This window comes from Dermacentor variabilis, chromosome 3 (genome assembly GCF_050947875.1).
Source record: "Dermacentor variabilis isolate Ectoservices chromosome 3, ASM5094787v1, whole genome shotgun sequence".
NCBI lineage: Eukaryota > Metazoa > Arthropoda > Arachnida > Ixodida > Ixodidae > Dermacentor > Dermacentor variabilis.
The window spans coordinates 156,683,757-156,703,773 of NC_134570.1; the positions used below are offsets into that span (position 1 = coordinate 156,683,757).

The 20,017-nt window shown below is 48.8% G+C and overlaps 1 protein-coding gene across 5 annotated transcripts in view; it reads left to right on the plus strand.

The window, feature by feature from the left end:
• LOC142576440 (uncharacterized) overlaps positions 1-20,017 on the plus strand; it is a 291,100-nt gene that overhangs the window by 201,266 nt on the left and 69,817 nt on the right. For 4 of the 5 annotated variants that reach the window (XM_075686582.1, XM_075686577.1, XM_075686576.1 and 1 more), the window contains one exon: positions 7,758-7,848. The exons of the other annotated variant lie outside the window; for it this stretch is intronic. The gene's annotated coding sequence lies outside the window, so the exon portion shown is untranslated. The remainder of the gene's footprint in view (positions 1-7,757; positions 7,849-20,017) is intronic. 5 annotated transcript variants of the gene reach the window in all.

A 20,017-nucleotide genomic window follows, 5' to 3' on the forward strand; every position in this document is an offset into this window, starting at 1 on the left:
TCGTTGTTACCAGTCGACTCATGCTTTGCCGGGACCTTCGGATGCTTCCAGTTGTACCCCAGGCCGCCAGGCCAACGCTACCCTTGGGGCTTGCGACCCAGGTACAACCACGGGCGTCAGCGCCGAGTTCCCATCCGATCGTACCAGCGGTCCGATCCAAACAGTAGGAAGTTAACTATAAATATGACAACGATGAAGCAGTTGACAAAAATGCGGGCTGGTGGGTCTCGTTACTGGGCGCCCGTACCGTTGTTACAGCGTCACATGGCTTCGATTCCTCGTAATTTCTATTCGCTCTTTCAAACGAAGCAGTTCAGCAGTGTGCAGCGTGTTTTTGAAGCGGTGGTTGAATGCGGCCTTCGCGACTGCTGTACACTGACCGACCCCCGCATTCAGAAATGCCTCTTCAGGTTCATGATTGACTTGGTTTAAATGACGCTTGTCGTGAACCCGCTGAAGGAAACGCCATGAACGTCCTGCCATGAGCACATTGACGCCAGGCGTCATTTAAATGAAGTCAAGCATGGGTGTCAAGTTAAGGTGCATTTTTGAATGCGGCGGGGGTCACAGTACCGACGTCCGCGCTGCAGCCACTGATACAAGAAAAGAAAATGGTCCTGTCGATGCGACCCATGGCACAAGCTATATATATAGGCGCCACCACGCATGCGCACACTCGCCTTGCCAGCTCACTGGCGACTTCGTGAAACTGCGTAGACTATCACGTTAACGGTCGGTCGCAGACCTTGAACGATTTGCCCAAACACATAATAGCCACGTAAGGATTGCTACTGAACTCTGCCAACTGCTCACCTTCGATCGTGACCCCTGTAGCGATGCTCCCGTTTTTTTGTTGCTCCCGTTACACCTATATACACCGAGTCGCGCACCGGCGAACCACTGCCCCCGGTGTCTCCGCTCGCAGCTGGAGCGCGTGTCCATTACGGCCTCCATTAGAGCTTGCCGCGGACTGCAAAGGGACGACGCCGCGGTGTTTGCAAGGAGCCCCCCTCCGGGGCTGACCCGAATGGAGGGCAATCACAGCCCGACCAACAGCAGCGGCTGTCCGCACGGCACGGTTGTCCTGTCTTTCCTGCGGGGCATAGCGCGAACGGCCCCCAGCAGCAGCAGCATCGTATTATGCCGCTGCCTTGGCCGACGGACACGCCATTTGGGGAAAGGAATGCGGCCCTGAAGTGGAGCAGACGGCAGCTATAGTTTGCAAGTGGCTATCGCCGCTGTTGTGTCGGGCTCCTTTGCAGTCGCCTCAAGTGTCGCGTTTATAAACGAGCTCGCCGTTACGCAAGCCTTTTCTCTCTTCTTATTTTTTCTTGCGCGTGTATTTGTCTGCGCGTTCACTTCTTGTGCCTGCTGGAAAATGAGGTGCGAATTAAAAATAACTTGAAGGGCGGCCCGCGGATGCCACGAGGCCCTCTCTATACATAACAGTCAAACTTTTTCTCTCTTTCTCTCTCGAGTTGCCCTAATTTTTTCTGAGGCAGTTGATTATTAGCCTATTCGCACCTTTCTTTGCGAGCGCCCGCTGCCGCCGTAATTACGTACCTATACCCTTTCTCGTTTCTTTCCTTCCTAACTATAGCCGTGACACAATTTTCTTTTCTTCTGCATGCTTTGCGGTACTTTCGTATACCTATACCTCCATTAGTCTGCACTCGCGCTCTAGATACGTATCACACGATGGTTTCTTTTCTCCATACGCGCTTTCTCTCCTTCACTTTTCTTACTCTTCTTTCTTTTTCGCTAATTGTCGTGACTGTTTCAGTGACGCCTGTTCTATTTCGTGCCGTTGTACTCTCATTCTCTCAGCCTTCCCAAACCACCGCGCCTGTTTCCATTTGTTATGCATACTGTTACCATCGTTACTCTCTGCAATATTTTCGTCTGCTTCTCCGTGTTCTTATCGTCTGTTTCTAGGCATTCTGTTCGTCTGTTTCTCCGTCTTTCATCGCCTGTTTCTAGGCGCTTTTTCCGTCTTTTCCTCAACAATCTTTTCGCCTGTTTTTCGGCACATATACGCGCATGGCCGGTCCCTTTCTTTCTTTGTTCTCCCCGTCGTCTGACGCGCTGCAGCAAGCTTTCTCTTTTCGCCTTTCGCTCGTCGCACGCGACCCCGTGCGCTCTTCTCCCTAGCCCGAGACGGTCTGGCCTCATCGCTCACAAGGAGGAGGCGCACGACCGTGCCTGTTCTTTCGTTCCCTTTCGTTACTGCAGACCACGGCATCCGCGCGGCGCGGTCAGTCAGTTCCACTTTTTCTTTCCACGCACGGCTTGCAACGCTATGTAGGGCCGCCCTCGCCTCCTTCTCCGTACATCCATATCCCTTATAGCACTTCTCGCCTTCTGCTGCTATGCGTTTTTGTTTTCGTGTTATTCGTGGTCTATGTACACCTACTCCTGTCTCTCTTGGGTAGCCTTTGTAGTTGTTCTCTTCATTTCTTACTACTTTTCTCATCTCTCTCGGCGTTTTTTTTTTCATTTTTTTTCCCTGTTTCCGTCGACTCCATGCTGAGCGCGGCCATCGTCTCTTCTTCGCATCCTGTATTTCGGCGTGACCGACAAAAGAACTAGACCTTGAACTGCGGAGCGCAGCTACTACGGTTGCAGTGGTCTTTCAATTCTGGTCTTTTTGCTGTTTCTATCCATAGCGCTCCGCCTCAACCCTATCTTTTCGTCTGCGATGAGATAGAGAGAAACGTAAAAAGAAGAAAAAGAAAAGAAAAGCAGACGGCATCTGACTTGGAACCACTGCTATGTTTCCTCTGCACCCGTAAGCCATTGTTGTTGTCTTGGGGATCTGTGTTCTTTATTTTATTTTTTCTCTGCCGGTACCGCCGCCACGCAGTCGTGGTTGCTTTTGCTTGTGTTGCCGCCGCTGACGATTAATCTGCCCTTGAAATCCATTGTGTTCTTTGTCCGATACGCTCCACTGAGGAAAGCGTTTTCCCCGTGACCCCGCCCCGAACCGGGTCCAGGCAGGAATGTTTGCAGCGTTGGAAGAAGCCGTCTGATCGAAGAAAAAAATAAGTTGGATGTGGTTGTTCAAGTATCTGGGGCGAAGAGGTGTGGAGCCGCTGTGGTTGGAGCGTTTGGGCCCGTTGAGGCGTTGTCGATCGTACTTCACTGTAAACCGATAGGCCTGCCTCAACGTTCAGCTCGCGAAGCCGACGACACCCTTGATTTCCGTTGTTCAGAGGAACCAAACGGCAGCAGCTGTAAGCCTCACTGCGGTAGCTGTTATTTTATATAGCCTTTACGTGTATGCATTCGCACACCGGTAAGGAAGAAAGAAAACCAACCAGACTTCGTCTTTTCCATTGTACCTAATCATCGTGATCGTAGACGTCATCTTCCGCGGGCTCTGTCTCTGAGCTGCCGAACGATAGCGTCGGCTTGGCCTATGTCTTACCATCCACAATCACGCTGTGGCGGGAACGGCGAAAGGCAAAAGCGCCCTTGTGCCGTGCATTGTGGACACGCCAAAGATGGCGTGGGGGTCAAAATGAATCCGGAGTCCCCAACTTACGGAGCGCCTCATAATCAAATCGTGGTTTTGGTGCGTAAAACCCCAGAATTCAATTCAATTCAAACTAATCCACCAATTACTTCATGTTCATCTTGAGTATTCTTTTAAGGTATTGTCTCGACTGGATCGCCGCAAGCTTTATTATTCTTTAGTTTCATTTTATTCAATGTATATACACAGTTTGGTGAATACGGAACAATATGGGGGGGGGGGCAGAAACAGGTCCCAAAGGGCTACGCTGCAGAGGATCGTCTCGTGAATAAATGCAGAAGCATAAAAGATGTACAAGAAGACAAGAGCAAGTAGGAAGAGAGAACTGGGAAGAAAATTTAAACACTGACACAAACGTTACAAACTTCTGGCAAATCACTTCTGTAGATTACTTCCGGTAGGAGGAAGGTTCAATAAAGGGAACAATTGTCATCCGCACGGGTGTTGCTCGACGCTACAAAGAAAACCCATTCGGGTTTCCCAGAAAGGGCACCTTGCGAAATTCCGCGGAACTGATTTGACACGTTCAGCGTCCCTGTGCCTCCCAGTTGTCGATTAATTCACTCTCGTTCTGCGACCTGCAAGGCCTCCTGGTTAGCTCAGATGGTAGAGGGACCGCGCCGGAGAGACGTTGGTTCCGGGTTCCATCCCCAGACCAGGACAAATTTTTTTTTTTCCTCAACTGCGAAGCTTTCTTTCTGAGAAACCCGCATAGGTTTTCTTTGTAGATTCTCGCTATAGGCTCGGTTGGATGACAGTTTTTCACTTCCATTATAAAACTCTGCGTGCGTTTCTTTTTTGTTTCGTTTTGTACGCTTGCACGTTTTCTTTATGCTTGCAAGTCGATGCGTCATATGTGCCGTGCGCGGCTGTTTTCCATTGTCAGCTGAATCGCGAGGGAGGCAGAACGTTCATTCAGAAGCGCCTCATGGTGTGCGTGACTCCCCTGCGGCTTATACCCGCTGCACACATTTGGTGGCTCGAGTTATCGGAGGGTTACCGGCTTCGCGCCGTGTAAGACAATGGAAATCCACCATTGCCAGGCGGTGCCACTGATGATGATAATGATGATGATTTAATGACATCCCCTTTGAAACTGCGCGGTGATAGTCACCTACAGCCTGCTTGAGCGCGTCAAGTATATGCATGTACACGTTTTTCTTTCTAGCATTCTTGTATGCATCTCCTTAATCATTTTTTTTTTCTTCCTCAATACTGCTCCATCTACGTTGTACCGCTATTTGTGCATGTAATGGATTCGTTCGTATCGATCTTTTCCTTGTTTTTTTTTTTTTTCACCAATACCCTAAAAATGACTCTTGCTTATCTCGACTGCTGGCCCGTTGATGCTTCCGTCCACTTTAAATCCAAGTGCTTTTGAAAGATGTACTGTAAACAGAACGGCAAAGCAGCGTCATCTCGGTGGTAATGCGAGGAAACTTGCGTGACTTGATGATTGCATGACATGTGTACACGGGGCCGATTTTCGCTCGAGCTCGGCAGACAACAAATTTGGTCGCCGTTGATTGTCCTGAAGGCGTTTCATTTTTTAAGCCTATAAACCACACTTGAGCGATTTCGCGCGCGAAAGCCACGAGCGACACAGCGCCCGAACCCCGCGAGCGCGATTTGGTGCCCGACGAGCGACGGTTTTGAGCCCCGAAACGGGCCACCGCGCGAACGGATCGCTCGTTCTTGGCGCTCGATCGCGCGGATCGGGAACTCTAGAATTCGTCGCTCGTCGGCCGAAAGTGCTATGAGCGACTAGCAAATAGCGCGAAGCCGGAACAGGATGCACATCAGTGAAGTGCTGCCGATCGTCGCACGGAACGAAGAAACGGCTAAATTTTGATAAGTGAAAGGATAAGAACCTACTGCAAGACATTCCGAAATATATTATGCTGCTCTTTACAGTATATAAAGCACGTCAACTCTAATAAAGCGCGCGTCACGTCAGGTTCGGCGCGTATTTGTTTGCCCTCATACCGGCAGCACCGGGGTGGCGTCGCTCAAAGTCGTCGCTCACGCGCACGGGGTACGACTTTTAGCGAACGTGATCGACAGCCATCCCCGTCGCGTCGCTTGTCGCCGTCGCGCGCAAGATCGCTCGCACGGGGTTTAAGCCCAAAGGGCCGTCGGTCGACCAGGTCGCACGTTTCAGTTGCTCGATCGCTCGGTTGTGCAAATTTAGAACTCGTATATCGTCGAGCAGTGGGACACCGGCTGGCCGAGTACGCGCTTCCTGTACGCCACCGCTCCTCCTCCGGGTGTTGCGGTGTGCTTTGCCGCCGCGGTGTGCCTTCCCAACGAGGGGCCGTGGTTTTGCATGCCCGTCGCCACTGCAACTGGAGACGAAATGCGTAAAAAAAAAAAAAAAATATCGTGAACTATTCCACTGTGTGTGAAGGTGGATGACCGGCGAAGCTGTTTAGCACGCGACACAGAGGTGACACTGAATTTTGAACAAGGGTATAAACTCATTTACAGTGATTCACGAACTCATTTGCGAACTCATTCATGCGTGCCTAGGAAAGTAGACAGGTGTGACGTTTCGACGGCGCTGCCACCACGGGAGAGCGGAAGGAAAGGAGATATTCGAGCGCTCGGAACGCCGACAAAGAGCAGTGCGAACATAGACGGCCGACACCGGTCAAAGTGTAGTATCCGTTCTTATCAGCTTAATATGCGATGCAGCTTCTGTTTGGACCTAAGATAGCAAACTTATTTTTTTGCAAGTTGGCGGAGTGCTTGCAACCTCTGTTTTACGGGGGTATGAGCCATAGCATCTTTTCCTTCCTTGCGGGGCTACCGTCTAAAAAAAGTTCATACTCTTTGGGTTGTATTTTGTCGCCAAACGATAATCGTCATCTGTCTTGCCCGCATTTCCTTTCTTTAACGCTGCGAGCCCGGTACTTCCTAGTCAAGAATGGCTTGCGCGTTGTCAGCTTGACGCAGCGTTCTCGACAGGAAAGTAGCGAGCGCCGAGTTTTCAAGAGAAGAAACGCAAGCAAGCCAGATGACGAAGATCGTTGTGGCACAAGATAAGCCCCAAAGGATATAAACCTTTTCTTTTTTTACTGTATGAGCCATTGCTGATGGTGATAGATGCCTGCTTTGAGCTTGTTTCCTTATTGAAACGTACGCTGCTGTGTACGTTGTATGCGTGATTCCACTGAATGTATGTACTGTTCGCTTCACTTTGCCGTCTGCTTGTAACCTCTGCATTACATGGGGGATGAACCATTGCATTTCTGCTTGCTTAGGGCGCTGGGGGGGTATGAGCCATTGCTGATGATGACAATTTTCGCTGACGCACACGAAAAATACACGGAGCCCTAGCGGTTTGCAGCTTCGCTGTAGAAGACACTGCTACTGGACCTGTGGGTCGTGTGCACGGCTGAAAAATCCGCCGAAACGTGTTCCGAGTCGCGTGTCCCAGGAAGCGCTCACGTGGCAAGATTTCGTGTGCTTGTGTGCAAGGCGCATACGGGCCGAGCCGCTCAGTTTCCGAAATCGCGCCGTTGAAGCATTAGTCGCAAAAGCAGGTGGTGACGCGGCGGTTGGCTGTGTACAGTTGTCGCACTCGCAGGCCAATGGCAGTGGCAAGTGCAAGCTCGCATTGGCCGAGGCACACGTGACCATGTGAGTTAGTGAGAGAATAAACTTTTGTTGGCTCCAGCAAAACGCGATAAAACGCGCACCCGGCTAATCCCACGACGGGACTGACGGGACTGACAGATCTAGTCTGCCGGCCCGATCGCGGGCGCGCTGGACGGCCAGGATTTGGTCCTCAAAGACGGCACTTCGCAGGAGCGGGTCCCACTCTACCTTGGTGAACTTTGACCAAGCGTGTATGTAGCGTTTGGCCGGCGCCGCCTCCTCGTGGGTTTGGCGCTGCTTGCGGAGTTTTGCAGCACGAAGTAAGGCATGTTGATGGGCTATAGTGGATTCGTAGATTCATCAAAATTTTAAGACTGAACTCTGCGTTTTGTGTGTGCATCTATGTTTCTGTTCACGTCCCGTCTTCTCCGCGCAGTTCAAAATTTTGCAGCGTGCCCATCGCCGCTGCATCTCGATGAGAAATACGAACAAACACGATTGCTGCTTCCCTAAGGTTTTACGCGCGGTTGAACAAAGCCGCCACGTAGGTGCGAGTCTCCACGGTAGAAAAGGGATTCGTCGTTAATTGGCTGTCTTTCTTTTTTTCTGTGTTTACGCGCAGGTGTCGTCACACTCGGCAGACCCGCGTCGTCTTCGGTAATCAACGTGGCCGCCTTCTGCACCGGCAGTACTTGTGGAGAATTCCGCAACAGGTATGACTGAGCAACTCTTGTCACGCATGGCCACTGCTTTGTGAAGCTTCCGCGTCTCTTGCGTGCGATTGCTTCATTGGATTAAGCGCTTTTAGGAGCGCAGTTCTGAGGCGCCCGGTTCCCGGGTTGAGCGTCGCCGTCCATGGGCGTAACCGCGCGAACGCGCTCGCGCCTTCGTCGTTGTCTTCTTTCACAGCGTTCCCATTCTGCCCCTCCCTCTGCGAAGGCGCTGACGGCACTGGCCCACTGCCAGTCGGTGCGGTGATTTCGGTCTCAAATTCCTTGCCTCAACATAGCGCGAAATCAAAACACGTATACAGCTGCGCTCAAGTTTCGCATTAGCTAGTATCGTAATCGACGGAGATATTTTTTTTATTTGCCGTATTTCGCACACAACTCCAGACAAACCTTTATTGCACAATTCGTATTGAGCTTTGACGGGTAATGCGACTTCTCATCCGCATTTTGTGTTTCAAGGTAAGTGGTTTCAATTAGTACTTCCCCCCGCTTTGCATAGACGGCTTTCTCGCCGAATACACTAGCCTGATCTCGGAGGCAGTGTAATCAAAAGCTTAGCCCATTCTGGAGACTATTTAACCAGACCTGGTAACTTTGTGAGCCGATCCACAGCGCACGGTGTGCTTCCTATCCAGGACAATGTGATCTGTTAACGCGGGAACATTCTGGAGTCAGTGCAACGTCGCAGCACCCGCACGCTCCATGGTACTATTAACTAATGGATCTAACCAAACAGTGGCCCCAGCAGCATATCTCAAGAGGGCTCTGTCCATCCATTTTTTTCTAATTGGCATGTGTAAACAACAAAAAAACAATGTTGGCGCCAGGAGGTGGGGCCGGCTACGCTTTTTTCGCATGAGAAACGGGTATGTATATATATATAGACAAACAGAGAGAGAGAGAGAGAGAGAGAGAGAGAGAGAGAGAGAGAGAGAGAGTCTTTCCTCCCTTCTAGTGCAAGTCGTTCCAATGTGTGTGCGCAAATCAAGTCACGCCGCCACGTAAACGTGACCTGGGCCGAAGAATGGCAAAATCGCTCGTTCTCCGTTTCGTAGAAAGTTCGGCGCAACTTCTAAACGGCCGCGTTGGTGGCGTTGCCCGTTTCCGTTCCGGACTACGTTCGGCCTCACGGGTGCCATTCCGGCGATGGCCTTTTCTTTTTTCGCCGATTGTTAACACCCGTGAGGCAAGTTTGAAACTCGGCCGAGCCGGTTTTATAAAGGGAATATATGAAGAACATTAAGTGGATATAGTAGATTAACACATTAGGCTTCTGAAGTATGTAATAAGTTGGCCTTACTGGGAGCAGGAGGTTTGCCGTAAGGTTTTGGTTCCAGTGCATGTTGCCTCTCTCATTGCTGCCGAATTTGTATTTTTTTCTAGGCATGTTAGCAATGTGTGTGTATGTATATATATATATATATATATATATATATATATATATATATATATGTGTAAAATATCATTACGGGAACGTTCTTTTCTGACATCACCTCGTGTTTTCATACTTTGTTCATTAAACAATTTATTGCTTGTTGGGACACACGGCAACAAAATAGGTGCCGAGATTTGCAATTTTCGTCCATAGAAATCTTCAGACGTTTTTGGTTCATAGAAGCTTTTTCGCTCGTAAGAAGTTCTTATCTGTGGCTGACCGAAGAACAACAATTGGTTGGCTCCTACTCCTCCGAACGCTTCTAACTTCAGAACCCTTTATGCGTGTGTGCGCGTGCGTGCGCATCGGTAAGAAAATAACAGAACTACCCAATGGTGACGCGGAGAGCTGGTGACATCACGCGCAGAGGGTGACGTCGGAAGAGACCACTGAAGAACTAAAAAAAAAAAAGTTACTTTTGTACTCTGCCAGTCCACACTATTGAGTTGTTGGGGTATTTAAACGGCTACTGCGCAAATTGTAGTGTTCCTTTCGTTCAATTCATTAGGCAACACAAGAAAGCTTTCAATGAGAGATGTAGCGTTGCCGTTCCCATAAGAGTTTGATCACTTGCTACAGTGAACTGGGACTGATTTTTTTTTTCTGAAATGACCAGCGGCGGGCTTTAAAAATGTGCATTTATATTGGTATGCCATGAAAGGATGCGAAGACAAAATATTGAAAAACAAGCTCGGACGTCTTTTTTCCGAAGTAATAATTCGTTTCTTCATGGCCAAGAAATGCAAGGTGGGTGTTGCGAGGAAAGAAACAATGACCTTATCACACCACAGGCAATTTTAGATGTCTGCTTCCCCTAAAAATAAGGAAAATAGAGCTTGCATTGCGCGCGTGCTTCAGGGCAATATTCTAAAGCAATGATGAAAGCAAATTGCTGCTTCCCGTGCACAATATCTTACGTTTACCCCGTAATATGTTAAAAATAAAGGTTTTTACGCTCACCGCTACTTTGATTTTGCTAAAATATTGCAGTAGCAACAGTGCGTCTTATAGTCCGGATCGTTCAATATAACACTCAGTACTGTTCTTTTCTTGCCTTGCCAAGAAAAAAAAAAGAGGATTTGCCTTCGTTGGTGCCTCTCGTAGAGTCTGCATCGCAACCCCTCCTCCTCCTCAAGCGAGCAGTGGAGATCAAACTCGCAAGCCATGCTTTGCCGCATTGCCGGCGCCGGAAGCCAGCAGGTGATGTCGTAGCCGCCATTTTTGTCGACACTACTTACGGCGAGGGGCGCAGACGGAGACAACTTGGCAGTCTTTTTTGTTGTTGTTTTCTTGACAAGCAGGCAAGTAACAGTACCAACAGTTAGTGAAAGATCCGGCCAATCAAATGCGATGTTCCTGCGAAATTGTAACAGCACCAAAGCCAGCGGTGTAAGCGCCAAAAAAAAAAAAAAAAAGCTTTTTAATCTTCTCTGTAGGAAAATCGCCAGGGGGTCGCTGTATAGAGAGAGAGCGAACGAAACGGGAGGAGGGCGAACGAAGCTTGAGCCGCCATTTCGGCCAAGGGCGCGACGGGATCGGCATGCGCCTCATTTCTCGGGCGTCAACGCGCTCTCCGCATCTGCGCCACGCCGACGGTATCCTGGTGCCGCGGACGTAGACACACGTACGAAGAAGGAAAAAAAAAGACAACTCAAAGCCGTCTACACAATGAAACCGGCAGCGCAAAGTACACATTAAACTAGAGAGAGAGAGAATGACCTTTCTTTCAAACAGCGCTACTCCAGCCTCCGTTTTTCTCTCCGCCCTGTACGACAGTGGCGTGGCTCTAAATATTTGCGAGAACGCTTCAACGGCTTTCCTGTGTGGGTGTGTAACGTCGCGAGGAAACGGGCGACTCTTGGCGGGCGCGCAGGCAACGTTTCACGCCTCGCCTAATGGTGTTGCTTTGTTTTCCTTCCAGTCTCTGTAGTTGCTCCGTAAATGTAAAGCGAAGATTAAGAACGTGGCGCGTTATCGAGGTTTGCCTGAATTGAACAGTGTGCGACTGTTCGCCCGCGCTGTAACGCAGTGCATGCAGTGGTTGCACGTTGATAAAACGAGATGAGGGGGCCGTCTGCAGTTGGTGTCGTTGTCCTTGCGGCAGTGAACGAAAACATGCGTCCGACTACACAGGTTTAAATTTTCCTATAGACATTTAAAACCAGAAGCTTGTTTACTTTGCCTGAAACAGCATCTTCGGCAAGCTTAGGTCATTGCCCTATCGTACCTCTAATCGCTGCCATACCCGCCTAATTAGGCGAACGGCGAGGGAAGAGGGATTTTGTATTTATCTCTGACGGCTTTTCGCTCTTGTTTACGAGCTGCAGATCCCGTCAGGACTAACAAAACGCTGACAATGGCGGAATTCTATTGAGACCCACCGAAAACTTGTCTTTTGTAATAGTTTTGTTGTTGTAAGATAAATGGGTCTGTCTGTCTCTGTCTGTCTCTGTCTGTCTCTGTCTGTCTCTGTCTGCGTCTGTCTGTCTCTGTCTGTCTCTGTCTGTCTCTGTCTGTCTCTGTCTGCGTCTGTCTGTCTCTGTCTGCGTCTGTCTGTCTCTGTCTGTCTGTCTCTGTCTGCGTCTGTCTGTCTCTGTCTGCGTCTGTCTGTCTCTGTCTGCGTCTGTCTCTGTCTGCGTCTGTCTCTGTCTGCGTCTGTCTGTCTCTGTCTGCGTCTGTTTGTCTCTGTCTGCGTCTGTCTGTCTCTGTCTGCGTCTGTCTGTCTCTGTCTGCGTCTGTCTGTCTCTGTCTGCGTCTGTCTGTCTCTGTCTGCGTCTGTCTGTCTCTGTCTGCGTCTGTCTGTCTCTGTCTGCGTCTGTCTGTCTCTGTCTGTCTGCGTCTGTCTGTCTCTGTCTGCGTCTGTCTGTCTCTGTCTGCGTCTGTCTGTCTCTGTCTGTCTGCGTCTGTCTGTCTCTGTCTGCGTCTGTCTGTCTCTGTCTGTCTGCGTCTGTCTGTCTCTGTCTGCGTCTGTCTGTCTCTGTCTGTCTCTGTCTGTCTCTGTCTGTCTCTGTCTGTCTCTGTCTGCGTCTGTCTGTCTCTGTCTGCGTCTGTCTGTCTCTGTCTGCGTCTGTCTGTCTCTGTCTGTCTGCGTCTGTCTGTCTCTGTCTGCGTCTGTCTGTCTCTGTCTGCGTCTGTCTGTCTCTGTCTGCGTCTGTCTGCGTCTGTTTGTCTCTGTCTGCGTCTGTTTGTCTCTGTCTGCGTCTGTCTGTCTCTGTCTGTCTGTCTCTGTCTGTCTGTCTCTGTCTGTCTGTCTCTGTCTGCGTCTGTCTGTCTCTGTCTGCGTCTGTCTGTCTCTGTCTGCGTCTGTCTGTCTCTGTCTGCGTCTGTTTGTCTCTGTCTGCGTCTGTCTGTCTCTGTCTGCGTCTGTCTGTCTCTGTCTGCGTCTGTCTGTCTCTGTCTGCGTCTGTCTGTCTCTGTCCGCGTCTGTCTCTGTCTGTGTCTGTCTCTGTCTCTGTCTGTCTGTGTCTGTCTGTGTCTGTCTCTGTCTGTCTGCGTCTGTCTCTGTCTGTCTGTCATTTATTTTTCATCTCATTCTGATTTCACGCTATGCAAACTTCGAATGACATTTGCGAAAACAGTTGTCTCCTGTGTGAAGCCTTTCCCGTTGCTCCATTCACAGAAACGCGAGACGCAAACGAAAGGCGACCCGACGCGTCTGCGGGGATCGTGCGACGAAAGGGCGCGCAAGAAACCCGTCGCGTAATCCCTCGTGCAGCGATTTCATTAAGCCTTCGATCGCAAGCTGTCTCGCGTCGGCGAAAGGCAGCCACACAGGCGCTTGCCCGTGCTTCCATTTATTATTCTCTCGGCATTTCACGAAATGGACATTCCAGCGTTGTATACGGAGCGCGCGGTTCGAGCCTCTCCGTCTGTGCAGAGCCTGTATCAAGGACACAACGACCTCACGCCTCGTTGCTCTGAGCGGGACATTGCGTCTTGCGACACTTCGCGCCAATGTCCGAACTCCCTCTCTCTATACTGCGCTCAGAGTAAATTGCTCAAGCGTTGCTCGTCGCGAAAGCTTGGGCCCTTTTTGTCTTCTCGCGCCATCGAGGTGAGTAATAGCGAAAGTTTTTTGCTAGTTGGTGTCTGATTCGTCTCTTACTTAAGTTCGGAACGTTGGATGAAAAACAAGGAACTACTTGTATCGTTTTTCCTTTTTCTATTTGTACTCCTTCGTCCCACGTTGGACGCCAAGATGCAATGTGACCTCGATCGTTGCAGAGTTCGACGCACTCAGTCTGCTCTTTGCCTTATTACAGATTATTACGTGTACTATAGCCCTCCTGCGTGGGATGACTTGTTTTTACGCTACGGCTGCATCGAGTGGTGACGTTATTGCCACTTCGTCGTCTTCACTGTCGTCGACGACCTCGTTCTCTTTTCCCGCCGTAACAATATATATATATATATATATATATATATATATATATATATAATCAGAATGTTGCAATGTGTTTTGTTTTTCCTAATGTTTGGAATGTTTCGTTTCGTAGGAAGTGGTCGCATAGCTGGTTTCGCAGACGACGTTCTGAAATGTGCAGGGGTTGTTACTGTGTGCCGACATCAAATGTAACATGGACACACAGTGGATACACAGTGCGGACGAGCAAGTGAGCACGCGCAGGTCGCGCTTGTGAAGTGACAGCGGCCGTGACAACAGGCGCGAGGCTAAGCCCGATCCGGCTCATACGATAGAGCGCGTCGCCACCCGTGCATCTGGCGTCCCAAGCAGTGCCGATAAGCGACACCACTGTAGTGCACATCGGCTTAAGTTTATGTGCAGTATAGTGCCGTATACAACCCAGTTTAAATCATATGTTTCGTGCAATAGTGTCCACACCACCGGTGGGTTCGGTGAACGACAATTAATGCGGGTGTACAGGGAAGCTACGTGGCAGCGAAAGCGCGATATAATCAAGAGTTTTACGCAGTCTGCGTATTATGCAATTCAAATGTGGCCTCTTGCAGTGATTGTAAAGACAGCCAACGTGTTCTTTCGGAGAAAAAGAAGCGCCTTCTTCGTTTTGCACTTTACTGTTGGAAGCGGTTCCAACGCACCTCGTCCCTCCAACCTTGCATTCTAAATTGCTTTAAGTTTGACTATATATAGGTCCTTTGCAACTGGCCTCTGACTCGAAGTTTTGTTGTCCGTTAACTATGGGGCAATAAGAGGCAGTAGGATATATGTATGCTACATTAAAAGCCCGCTATCGTAAGACGCAGCTGTAAGAAACCAATGCCACCCTTCCCTCGCATAACACGCACACACAAACTACGGAGACAGGAAAAAAGAAATGGAAATGAAAAACAAAGAAATGAGCACCTGACCACAGAAGCACAATATGTGCTCACGGCGTAAAGCAAATGAAGTTTATAACACTGTGCAAGACACGTGTGTGTGCGCGCGGACAGTAATGAGCCTGTGTAGAAGTAGTCTATATATATTTGATAAATTACTCTATGGAGCTTGCGCTTTTCCTTGTCTTGCTTTCTCTTTTAAGCCGTTTCACGTCCCCTCCCAGCTACCCGCGCACTGACTTTCTTTGCCAATCCAAGCCGTAGTGGGACAAGCGCCATCTTGTTGAGCAGCGACCAATCAAGGAAGGATGTAGCAGAAGTCGTGGATGTCCGAAGCAGACTCGTCGCGCATCGCCACGACGTTTTTATTTATCTGCAACCGACGCGCTGCCTTAAAAAATGTGAGTTAATTCGTGTGAAATTCCTTTAGTTCTCGCTGTTACTGCATCACATTTTGGACCAAGACTGGTTTTTCTTTCTTTGTTCTGGGTTTGTTTATTTTTGGTTTGTTTGTTTCACTCATGCCAGCCTTTGCTATACGTAGTACCATAGTCTCACACTAGGCTTACCAAAGAGAAATGCGCACGCTGCTGTCGTTCGGCCACTATAAAAATCGAGTACCTCAGTTCTCTTTGTTCATTTCTCGCGCGGGAGTCAGAAGTAGTACGTAGATTTTTTTTTTACAATTTGGCTAGCATTAGTTGATAAGCCACAATGAAGCATCTTTTATTGTTGCTTTTAATTCAGCTGTGTTCGGTTCTAGCCATGCAACCCTTCGTTAGAGTAGTTAATTGTACAGCATATTCAAATCATTTTGCGTTATTTGCAGCTCGTGAATAAATTGCTTCACTTTCGGGTATTTATTAATAATATTAATCGTGTCTCGTAACACTCACCATGTATAACTATTTTTTAAATATCCTGAACAACATTTTGTAATGTTCTTAAACCGATCTAATGAAAGAGACTGGAGGACGAATGACATTGTTGACACACAACGCATTTGGAAAAAAAGAAAAGAAAACGCTCAAAAAGGTTAACAAAAGAATCCACGAAGTCGTACTAAGCCAGAGCAGAGTGCTTGCCAAAGGTACAACTTCAGACACGCTGCAAACGAAAATAAACCCACCTGCGAGTTTTTAACAGGTGATGTGCCCTAAAACCTCCCTTCCTCAAATATTTACTCCGATGTATGGGAGCAAAACAGCGCCATTCCCTCGTTTCACTCCGCTGGCTAGCTGCGGGAGTATTAGGGCGACATGACTCGATTTTACTCCGCTTAAAAATATTGTTCTCCCGTGAAACTCCGACAGGGAGTTTTAAAAAAAACTCCCCTCCGCCGAAACAGGTTGGTCACGTGGCGCTTCCCATGAGGCTGTGCGCCTCGGCAGTGACCGGTCGCGTTCGGCGGAGTCGGCAGTGCTCATGGCTGACGGTTTGTTTACATCTGTGAAGTGTCGTTCCGGGACAGCGTTTCGTCGATTTGTTTCCCGTATTTCCTTCCAGAAAGTGTTATAGGCATGCCTGAAGCTCACTGTATCTCAGCTTCAAGTACGTTAGCTCTGATCACTTTGCTGACAACGATGAATGCAAGAGTAACGTTTTCAAGTGCGCAAAAAAGGCTTAGGTATACCTCGAAGCTACTCACTGGCTCGTGATGTCGGCTCAGGTTCTGACTGTGTTTTCGTGCTGCATGCGTGACCCTGGCTTGTGTTCTTCAGTACGTGAAATACGACTTTTATGTCCTTTTGGGTACATGCTGACAACGTCCGGTGTAATGTTTGAAAGGACCGTGTAGCAATGGCAACAGCAGCCACTGTTCGAGCGACGACGTCCGTGCTAGTCGCACATGAATGGCGTACCCCAAGTTCGTTGCGGTGCTGCGTTGCCAGTGAGAAAGACCGGAGTGCAAGCAACTGTTTTTATGTATCTGTGAACGGATATTGTCGCCCGAAGACAAACGGCAGGACATAAGTATGCGTATTATAAATAAAGCTTCTTATTGGGCGATGTGAATCGAATTGTTATGGCGCATATAGGTTTTGGTCACGTCGTTGCTTCCGATATTGCATTAACATTACGCTCTATCCGAGACACTGATTTAGACGCATGCCTGCTGGCTCCGAGTTTAAGGATTCACTAGACAGATCAGCGATGTAGCTCCTTTTCACAACCGAGAGAGATTGCTTGGACGCAGAACAAGTAGTGCGGTGTATAAAATGTATGACTGCGCATTTTTCGGTGTTACGTCGGCTGCTGCGGGTCATGCTCACACGTAAGAATTTCTTGCTACGCTACCACTATATCGCAAAAATTTAATTTTGCTATGAAGCACACGCACTTACATTTTTCTTGCTTACTGTAACTAACGCACTACTTTTTGGTCGCGAACGCCGGCAGTGTGCGAAGTCGCTTCAGCACTCACAGAATGGCATGATAATTTTGAAAAGTTACGCCATTAACTTTTTTCTCTCACTATTCTGAATTAACAGTTCTGTGTTGATTAAGGTATTCTGTCAATTTCAGCGAGGCAGATCTCGTATGAACGGTCATGTGCGTCGTAATTCTGGAAACAGCACAGCTGCTACCTAGGCGGTTTCGAGGCACACAGTATCATGGCTATATATACTGGCACCGTTGCTTCTTGAGTATCGCGTGTACGTGGGATGTCTTTCAAATTTCTGCATTGGGCGTTTCTGAAATGTTTATGTATGTCATGATATATGTGCTTTCATCGACTTGTTTCGTCGAACTTATTAATTGACGCGGTCTCGTGTGCGTATTTCCAAATTTGACCAGCAGCCTGTGTATGTAAAGATGTTCGCGCAAACTCACACGAAGCCTCTTTTTATGCTCCCGTTGCACCTCGAAAAAACTCCGTCCATTGCAAAGCAATAAATAAAGAAAAGACAGAAAAAAAACTCCCATAATTCCACGCAAGAATTCCGCTCGCACGGAGTAAAAATTCTATTCCGATCATACAGAGCATAATAAACTCCGAACCGGGGGGTCGCTAGAGGACAAGCATTATACTCCCACCTCGGAGTTATTTCTGTTGACAGTGATGTCCATGTACTTAATTGTACACGTGCTGTCATGTACTGTCATTCCAACGGTTGCTGAACAGCCATATATGAAAGCTACGGGTCACGTCAGCCAACCAGAAAATAGAGCGAGAAGAAAGCTCCTGCATTATATCCCACAGGGAGCCGTATAAGGGATAATAGCTATCACTGCACGTCCGCCCCCTGATCGCCCTCCTCCTGCTCCCTTCTGTACAACATGCAATCGGCTCGTTTCTGATGGGCTCACACCGGCCCGATATATATATATATATATATATATATATATATATATATATATATATATATATATATATATATATATATATATATACGGACAGATACCGAGGGATCCGTAGTATATACATATAGATAGGCAGGCCAGCATGCACAAAGAGAAGCCACGTATTTACAGGGGTATATCGGTTTGTTTCTTCGTTTTTTCTTCAGATAGAACGATAGGATTTGATAACTCACGTTTTACGTATCCATTTCCGTGATTTCTGGCCCGCTTCCCGCGGCCTATACCCACAGAATAGACCAACTAGCCAGAGTCAAACTTTTGTCGCAGCATATATTACTCTCGGGTTCGAAAAATCTATGCTTAGCGCGGAAATTCTCTCCACAGCTTAAAGCGCTCGGTGGGCAAGTTTAACGTCGGCAAGCGTGCCGTATAGGACGCTGGGAATCGAGCGGATGGATGGCGGCAGGGAACTGATAGCTCGTTGGGCACGTAATAAACGCCGATTGTTCTGGGCCGAGCGGTTCCCGCTGCTTCGCAACTGGAGTTAGTGAGCTAGCTTGACTAACGAATAAGTAAAGTTCAAAAAAAAAAAAAAGTGGAACGCGAGAACGGCGCGCCGCATTTTCGGATATCCCGAAGCGCGGTTGCTACGAATGGAGGCGCGCGAGCCGATTGAGAGTTAAAAATGGTAAACGCCCTGCGGGAGGGGAAAGAAAAGTAATAAAAGCAATATACGATCTGGAAGGCGAAACGCACGGGGAACAGTTTTAAGGGAACCGCGAAGCAGCGCGTGCTCACACGATATAGCGAGATCTCTCTCTCTCTCAAACACCGCCGACGGCACGACGGTTTGTTGCCGCTGGCGTATTTTCTGCATTGCCGCTTTTGCAGCGACCTGTAATAGCGCTTTCGCTTCTGTGGGACACACTCGATCTTAATGAACACATACGCGCGATCTGAATTGCACCGCCACCTGCTTTCCTTGGCACCACAGTTTCACTTCGTTCGGACCGCGCTCCGTGCACAGCGTATACGTGGAAGCAGTGCCGCGGAGGGGAGCTCTGGAGATATGCATCGTTATGCGTGTGAAATGAGTCTACACGTATTTCGCTCGTTCCTCGCATTGCTAAATGAACGCACACGAGCGATGTGCTAGACTATCGTCGTTACTTTGATCTCCGTTTTTTTCTTTTTCTTCCGATATTCGAAGGTGGTAATTGTAGTCAACGGAGTCACTGCTATATGTGATTGCGCTGCCCTGTCGGCGTGTCCAGGAAATGCGGGCAGCTGCTTCATTTCCAGATGTGGGAACGCCAATTCTGCGAAACGAATGAACGGGGGAACTGATTGGTGTGCGTGCGCGCGCGCGCTTCGAACAGCTTGCCTTGGGGCGCGTACACGTGGGAACCTATAAGTGACGATGTGCAGGCCCTTTTACGAGAGTGGAGAAACGAGGTTTAATCGCGAACGCTCCTCGTGTAAAGAATTCAACCGCTGGCTCATAGAACAAACCGCCCAGAAACCGCACCAGGAAAACCTATTGATTTATTCTTACTCTTTGCATTCTGTTCGGTAGCCCAAGCGGAGCGGATATATGGCGTCGCGCTGCTGAGGTCACGGGTGCGATATCCAACCCGCGGCGCGGCCGCATTTCGATGGGGGGCGAAATGACAAAACCCTCGCGTACTTTCATGTATATGGGTGCACCTCACAGAACCTCGGGTGGTCGGAATCATTCTGGTGTCCCCCACTACGGCGTACACCGCAATAATATCATGTTTCTGGCACGTATATCCCCAGAATTCCAAATTTCTCCCGTGTTTCCGTCATATATTATTGTGCGCCCCGCGCAGCCCAAACCAGCATTGAGAGGACGAAGTTATGACTGTGTCATTACGGTATAGAGCTGTACCTAATCTGCGACATTTTATTTCAAACCTTTTCTCCCCCTTGCGAAACTCGATTCGTTCTCGAGCTCCGATTTCTTGGCGCCGCGGCGAAATCACTTCCTTTTCTTTCTTTCTTTTTTGACTCTAAAGTATCATCTGCTTCGGCTTCGTACGCCTGTCTGTCAATTCCAATGCGGCACAAAGTACCGATTTCCCAGAG